This window comes from Pseudopodoces humilis, chromosome 18 (assembly GCF_049639895.1).
Source record: "Pseudopodoces humilis isolate 2021_Gansu_Grassland_sample_001 chromosome 18, ASM4963989v1, whole genome shotgun sequence".
NCBI classification, from domain to species: Eukaryota; Metazoa; Chordata; class Aves; order Passeriformes; family Paridae; genus Pseudopodoces; species Pseudopodoces humilis.
Genome location: NC_142217.1, coordinates 250,180 through 257,896, shown reverse-complemented (window position 1 = coordinate 257,896; position 7,717 = coordinate 250,180). Strand labels below are relative to the sequence as shown.

Here is a 7,717-nt window from a genome sequence, read left to right as displayed (position 1 = left end):
CTCCCTCTCCCCGTGCCCGGCCGGACCATGCCCCCGGCCCGCCCCCGGCCCCGTCCCCGGCCATCCCGCGGAGGTCTCCTCTTCGCCTGGCTCTGGCTGTGCTGGGCGGGCATCAGTGCCTGGGGCTGGGGCGGCATTGCCGCCCTTTGGCTCCGCCTGGCCCGCCCTCGGCCCCAGCCCCGACGCAGCCTCCGGCCCCGGCCCCGGCCCCGGCTCCTCCCGGGGCCCGCGGAGGACACAGGCGGGGCGGCCGCTGCCGCCGCCTCCCCCGCGGGCTTCCCCGGCCCGAGCTCCACCGCTGTCGCGTATTCCAGTTGAGGGAACGCACTGCGGATGCCCGGGCCCGGGGAGGTCGGGGAGCGCTCGTTGGGGACCGTTCCTGGCCCCGGGCCGAGCCCGGACGGCCGCGCCTCTTCCCCAGGGAAGGCGCAGGAGGCCCTGCAGCAGCGGGACCGGGGGGGGTCACTGCTGGGGCGCGGCGGCTTTGGCAGAGTTTTTGCGGCCACTCGGCTCTCGGACGGACTCCCGGTGAGCAGAGGGGCCGGCGGCGGGCGGAGGAGGAGGAGGGGGCGGAGGATGAGAAGGGGGCGGAGAAGTAGGATGGGGCTGGACACGGTGGACGGTGAGCTGAATCCGCTGTTCCCTTTGGCTTACAGGTGGCCATCAAAAAGGTGCCACGGAACCGCGTCCGGCACTGGGGAGAGCTGGTGAGTGAGCGGGGCCAGCGGCAGAAGCCGGGGCGTGCCGGGCGGGGATGAGCCGAGGGCCCGGCAGCTAGTGTGGGAGCCGCCAGGGACACCTGGAGGGAGAGCGCGGGCATGGGGGCAAGCGGTAGGGCGCAGAGCATCCCGGGCTGGCTGAGGGCTTCCCGGGCCCTGGCACGGCCTCAGCCCCACTGACGGCACCGTGCTCCTCCCGCAGTCCCGACGGCTACCAGCGCGCCACTGGAGATAGTGCCTAGCTGGACAAGGGTGTCCACAGGTCTTCCCCGGTGTGGTGCAGCTGCTGGAATGGTTTGAGCTCCCCAACACCATCGTGATGGTGCTGGAGCGCCCGGAGCAGTGTCAGGACCTGCGGCATTTCATTCGGGCACGGAGGTTCCTGGCCGAGGAAGAGGCGCGGGAGCTGTTCCAGCAGGTGCTGGTGGCCGTGCGGCACTGCACCAGCTGCGGGGTCCTCCACAGAGACATAAAACCAGAGAACATCTTGGTAGACCTGGACACCGGCAAGGCAAAACTGATAAGACTTCGGCTGTGGCACCTACCTGCAGGACACAGCCTACACTCAATTTGCAGGTGAGCCCCCACAGGGGCAGGCTCCCAGTCCTGGCATCTCCTGGCCCAACATCTCCTGGCCCAGCCTGGGTGTGGCAGGAGGGATTCTCCCTTTTGCGGCCAGTCACAGGTCTGTGTCTTCAGCCAAGTTGCTTTTGAGCAGGGCTGGGTGGGGACCCATCTTCCATCCCTGCTGGCAGCCTTTGCCTGCCACTTTGCCCAGGACTGGGGCTGGGGCATCCAGCCTGACAAAATCCCCCATGGGTGGGGGTAGCAGAGAGGGGGAGCCAGAACCTGTGCACCAGCTGGTTTGGTGTGCAGGTGAGAATGGGCTTGGACTGCTGTGCTTCCCTGGTTTGCCTTGGTTCATAATATTTTTTGGGCAATGCCAGCAGGGAGGATGTGGGTATGGTTTTTCCCCAGCACTGAGTGGGTTTATCCTTTGTGTGTCATGGTCAGGCCTTGCCAGGGTTTCCACTGCCCTCTTCCAACACCAGTGGCTTCTTTTCCAGCCGCGGATTTATACCCAAGTCCCAGGTGCTGGTGAGAGGCAGCAGGTCACCCCATGGGCCACTGGGGTAGCCCCCACATGCCCAGGGATGCTGGGGTCAGGCTCTGGGAGCAGCAGCATCCCCCTGATGAGCTCCATCCATATTCCATAGGAACACCGTCATACAGCCCCCGGAATGGAACGACTTTGGGTGGTACCATGGCGAGGCAGCGACCGTCTGGACCCTGGGCATCCTGCTGCACGAGATGGTCTGCGGGGAGCACCCTTTCAGGAGGGGCAGGAACATCAGATGGGGCCAGCTCCCGCTGCCACAACGGCTCTCCCAAGGTGAATCCTCATCTCTGGGCACGGGGGGAACACCATTGTTGGGAGACAGCAGCGGGCTCGTGAGCATCCCACTCTGGCAGCTGCTGAGGAGGTGGCACATGTCCTGCTCTCCTGCTCTCCCCCAAAACAAAGAATTGATGGGAAAGTTTAGGCCCAGCTCTGAGCACATCCAGCGTGGCCTGGGCACGGGAATAGTGGGGCAAAGCAGACAGGAGCCTTCTCCAGCTGACCAGTGGTTTATGGTTTCTCTCCCCAGACTGCCAAGCTCTGATCAGGTGGTGTTTATCCCTGAACTCCTTGGACAGGCCCTCATTAGAAGACCTGTCCTGTGATCCCTGGATGCAGGATATTCATCAGCCCTAGAAGAAGGGAGAGAGCCACAGGCACAGTGATGCAGGGACCTGGTAAGTTACAGCTCCACACATGCCCTGGCAATCAGCAGCAAAGAAACCCAGACTTTTTTGTCCTGCCTGTGTCACTGCACTGGGGTCATCGAATGGGAAAACACAGCCCTTCTGCTGGAGCTGAGCTGCTCTGCCCAGCACTGGTGGGCACCATCTGAGCTGGTTTTGCTTGTCCTGGTTCACTGACAGCCGGGCCCTGGACAGAACCCTGACAGCCTGGTGTCACCCCAGGGAAGAAGGAGCCCCTGGAGAAGCTGTACCAGGTGGGGCTGCTGCTGCTGCTGGAGACATGGAGGACAGCAGCAAGGATGACAACATCTTCCTGCACCTGGCCAGCGGGAGCTGGCGATGATGGACTTTGATTCTGGCACCTTCTTCAAAGCCAGGCTCCACTGTGAATTTTCAGGTAAGTCCAGACCCAGGGGCATGCTCCCAGATTTGTGCATTGGCTGGCAACCAAAGGTTTCCCCTTTGCTGGGGCAGATGCAACTGATTCCTCGGTGGCTGCCCAGCTGGTTTTTGGCAGGGCTAGGGGCGTGGGCTGGGGTGGTTACGAAATGGGAGTGGGATCCTGGCCCTGCCAACAGCCCCCACCACCCACCGTGCCCCGGGCTGGGGCTGGGGCAGCCAGCCTGACACAAACAAACCCCCATGGCAGGAGCACAGGTGGGACTCCAGAACCTGAGCACGGCTGCTTTGCTGTGCAGGCAAGGGAGGGCTTCGGCTGCTCCACTCCCCTGCTTTGCTTTGGGATCACCGTGATTTTGGGGGACAGTGCAGGAGGGAAGGGAGAAAGCATGGGCTTCCCTCACCCATGGGTGGGTTTTTCCCTAGAATGTAGGGGTTGGGCCTTGCTCAAGCTCCTGACAGAGATAAGATTTTTTACCATTTTTCTTGTTTCCCCTTTTTGTCTGTAACCTATTTTCATTAATTTGTTGTTTGTTTTTCTAAAGGAAGTGTTCTAGGTGGGATCCAGTCTGGATCAGGAAGTGCTTGGGACCAGCTGTGGTGTGGATGGGCCGTGCCCTTGGAGAAGACTGAGGACATTGTTTGGGACCAGCTTTTCTTCTGGCAGCGGATGGTGTGAGGTGGGTCCTCATCTCCTTGGCATGGGTGGGACAAGAGCTTTTGGGAGATGGCAGCGGGCACAGGAGCATCCTGCTCTGGGCAGCTGCTGAGGGGCTGGATCTGCCGTGGCTGGCTGCAGGCTGGGCACATGTCCTGCCCTCCTGCTCTGCTCCCAAAGGCAGCAGTGATGGGCAGCTTTGGGCCCAGCTCTGAGCACGGCCAGCATGGCCTGGGCACCGTGGGTGGCTGGGACAAGGGGACAGGAGCCTTCAGCTGACGGGCGGTTTCTGGTTTCTCTCCTTGCAGCCGGGCTCTGCGGATGCTGAGGCTGCTCTGGGCTCTGCCAGGGCTCTGCTGGGCTCAGCACTGGGCTGGGATCAGCCAAAGAATAAACAGTGTGACCTGCAGCAGAGACTTGAGCATTTTGGCAATGCAGCTCAAGTCTGCAGAGTGTCCACCCCCAAGGGAAAACATGACACCCCCCAAAAATTAAACTTGTTCCATAACTTTTGAAATTAAATTGATCTGGGATGACCCCAAATGACATTTTTCATCTTGCTCAAGCTGTAGCTCAGCCCTTCTCTGAACAGTTCTGTCCCCCACCTGCCTTTTACTTCCCAACTGCTCCCTCCTTTCCCCCAGTGAGTTCCCAGCCCATCACAGTCTCCATCACACTGCAGCCTTCCTTGATGCCCCTCACCACGAGGAAGGCCAAGCCCCAGTCTCAGGGACTCATCCTGTCAGTGGCTGAAGAGCAGCAATGTCTGTCTGTGCCAGGGGCTCTTGGATGTCTCTGTATCCATGGACAGAAGGGTCTGTCTGTGCCAGGGGCTCTTGGATGTCTCTGTATCCATGGACAGAAGGTCTGTCCTTGCAAAGGTTTCCATAATATCTTTGTACCCATGAGTATGGAATGAACACAGAGAGTGAAAGTGTCAGTCATGTTGTTTGCACACTCCTTCCTTTCCATCCAAGACACATCCACGCACACCCCCACGTATAGATATATTAAAAGGATAGGGATGGATAGAGATTTCCCACAGAGTTCTCACTTTGGCATAACTCACCTTGTAAGCCATGGCCAGGGCATTTTTTTCCCAGCTCTGTGTCTGTAGGTGTCCAAGAGCTGAATGGAACAGCACTTAGAAGCAGTTTCAGGATTTCTAGGCAGGAAAGGGAGCTGACAACCATCCACATAACTCACCATATTCGTCGGGATGGGCTGCTGGTTCTTTAGGAATATGGCACAATGGAGACACGAGACTTGGGATAATCCCAGCTCTCTGTGGATCTGTGCAAAGGTGGAGCAGCAGAAACACCTTGTGTCTTCTTTGGGGACACAAGGTCCAAGGAGCTGGGGTGGCAGAGTGTGACCTGGGCTGGTGGCAGGTGAAGTCCCATTTCATGACATCCCGGAGTGCCACAGGACAAAGCTCCAAGCACCCACAGCCCCACTGAGGAAGTCCTTGGAGTGCTGCACATCCCATAGGAAAAGCTGCATTCACTCAGGCCATTGGGATTTATCACTTCCATTTGCAACACTTTAGGTCCAAGTTTCAAACTGCAAAATTTTTACACTCAAGACACAGTCATGAAGAACATGTATTTCAATTTCCTATTCCTTTAACTGCAGTGTAAAATATCTTAATATTGGAAAACATCCACAAAATCAGTCAAGGAAGGCAGCTAATGGATCCTTTCCACTAGCACGTGTACAAACTAAGTAACTAAAATCAAAGCTGAGTTCTCTTTTTCAAAAGATCAGTTACCTCTTTCTTACTGCAGAGTTATAGAAGATTTTTCACTACACATTTGAGGGTAATTTTTATCTTTCATAATTTTTTCATGGGTTTTTTGTTTGTTTTTTTGTTTGCTTGTTTTTTTTTTTACAGAAACCATGTCCTAGAAAAGGCATGTCCTTTGCTCCTGGTTCCCGTGTGGAGCAGCTCCCTTCCCGCTGGCTGAGCTGCTCAGGCAGAGCCCGGCAGCTCCTGGCCCTGCAGGGCTGAGGCTTTTCCCCGTTGCTGGGCACAGACTGATGGAGCAGCACTGCTGAACACGGGCACACACAGAGGGACCACAGCAGCTGCCTTTGCCCACCTGAAGCTCCAAGGACAAACTCTGAGCAGGCATGGCTGGAAGAGACTCGCAGGCTCCCTGTTGGCTCTGCTGCCCCACTTGTGCCCGGCCCAGCTCTGCGTGAGGCAGAGGGAGAACAAGGGGCAGCTCCCTCCCAGCCCCAGCCCAGGGACCCCTCCAGCCCCGGGCCTTGGGGCACTGTCAGCACCCGCTGCTCCAGCCACCACTTCTGCTGGCACTGACAGCAACAACCAAACTGGGGCTGGTCCCGAGGGAGCAGCAGCAGTGCCTGGATCTGATCCCTCAGTCTGGGGCAGCCCCCTGGGGGAACAGAGGGCACAGCAAGAGGGACAAAACCAGGCAGGGGCAGAGACTGGGAAGAGCCAGACCTGGGAGCAGGAACAGCTGCTTCATTGCACTCTTGGAGAAAGCTCTTGGCTGGGTCAAAGCACTGAAAGGTGTGAAAGGCAGAGAGGAGGCCACACCAAACAATGCTCCTGTTTTCACACCCTCCTGTAATAAATGGAAATGAACTAAATTGTAACTATTTGGAAAGTTATTATTAGAAGCAATCAAGGGAATTGGTGTTACAAGGCAGATGTACCCCTCTACAGATGTTACATGTTAAAATTAAGATAGAGGATGTAGTTTTGAGATAAGAAATGTCCTAAGACAAAATCAACCTTGAGATGGATAAAGTTGGAACGACTTTAGGCATAGGGCCTGAAAATTATAAAATATAAGAATAATTAGTGGAGCACAATGCTCACTTACATAACACTATGCTTAGGACGCACACACAGCATGTAAGGTTATCCAGAGGACAATGAGGATGAGTGTAAGCCTTCGTCAAAAGACCACCGAAAGAAGACTGAAGACCCCTTAGCAACAAGTGAAGCATGCACCATGAAGTATAGTGATGTAAAAGTAAAGAATCAGAAATAAGATGAGACTTACTGGAAACATGAATGAATAAGTATACAGTATATAAGTTTAGTTTGAATTGCTTTATTTCATATGTAAGGAGGTTGAGAAGCCCTCTCCATACCCCAGTCAGTTTTGCTTTTGCTTTAATCATAACTACTGGCAAGCTATATTCATATATATATTCATACATATATATATATATGTATATATATATATGAATATATTCACTAAATTGTACTCTTTTACTAAATTGTATTCCTTCTATATCAAATTGCTATTAAATCCACTAAATTGTATTCTTTTATTAAATTGCATTCTTGCATTCAATTCACTAAATGGTATGATTTTTTTTCTTGTTATTACACAGCTGTTAACTCAATAGACCTAGTTGTCCAAATTTCAATTTCATTTATGACACTGCCCTTGGGTGAGTTACAGCCACAGCGAGAGGGAGGAGGAGATGATCCCAGCTGTAATAAATAGAGACCCTTTTGTTCGCCTAAACATGTAAGATACGATGCTTTGCAAAACTATGCTTTGTGTAATAGGGATGAGGTTGAAGGCTGCTGCTGACATCTGTATAATTATAAGAACAGCCTTGCAAGCTCTCTTGAATTCCAGAAAGTTAAGCCACTCAGATAAGCCTTAAAAGGAGAACAGTGAGGAAAGGTCAAAAGAGGAAGACTCCTGATCTTCATCCTACGACCACCAGAAGGCAAAAAGCGACCACCAGTGACCGGAGGCACATGCGCAGAGACACCCGAGAAAGGACACGTAACTCGGAAGTCGGACCACTTAAAAGGGAAGACACGGAAATTGGACGTGCGGCAGCCGAAGGAGTAGAGACTCCCCTGCCGCCCAGCGCTGATTTTTGCTTATTGCTTGCTTGCTATAATTAATAAAATTTTTACCATATCACTCTCTTGAGTGCGTTCATAACAATTTGGTGCCCGTGACTCGGATGCAATCTGTAGGACAGATTCTCGGCATTACCGGGGGGGCGCCCCGCTATTATTTAGCGGCCCGGGGGGGGGCCGGGTTCTGCCTCGGGTGCACCGACGAACCTAAAATTAAAGCAATAAGCAAAAGGGAGACCGGTCGACCCCTTAAAATCTGTGCACAGAGTC

At 54.6% G+C, this 7,717-nt stretch overlaps 1 protein-coding gene and 1 pseudogene across 1 annotated transcript in view; both read left to right on the top strand.

Annotated features, from left to right (window-relative positions):
* LOC102104375 (uncharacterized) overlaps positions 1 to 7,717 on the top strand; it is a 268,555-nt gene that overhangs the window by 28,250 nt on the left and 232,588 nt on the right.
* LOC148182846 (serine/threonine-protein kinase pim-1-like) lies at positions 334 to 2,878 on the top strand (annotated as a pseudogene).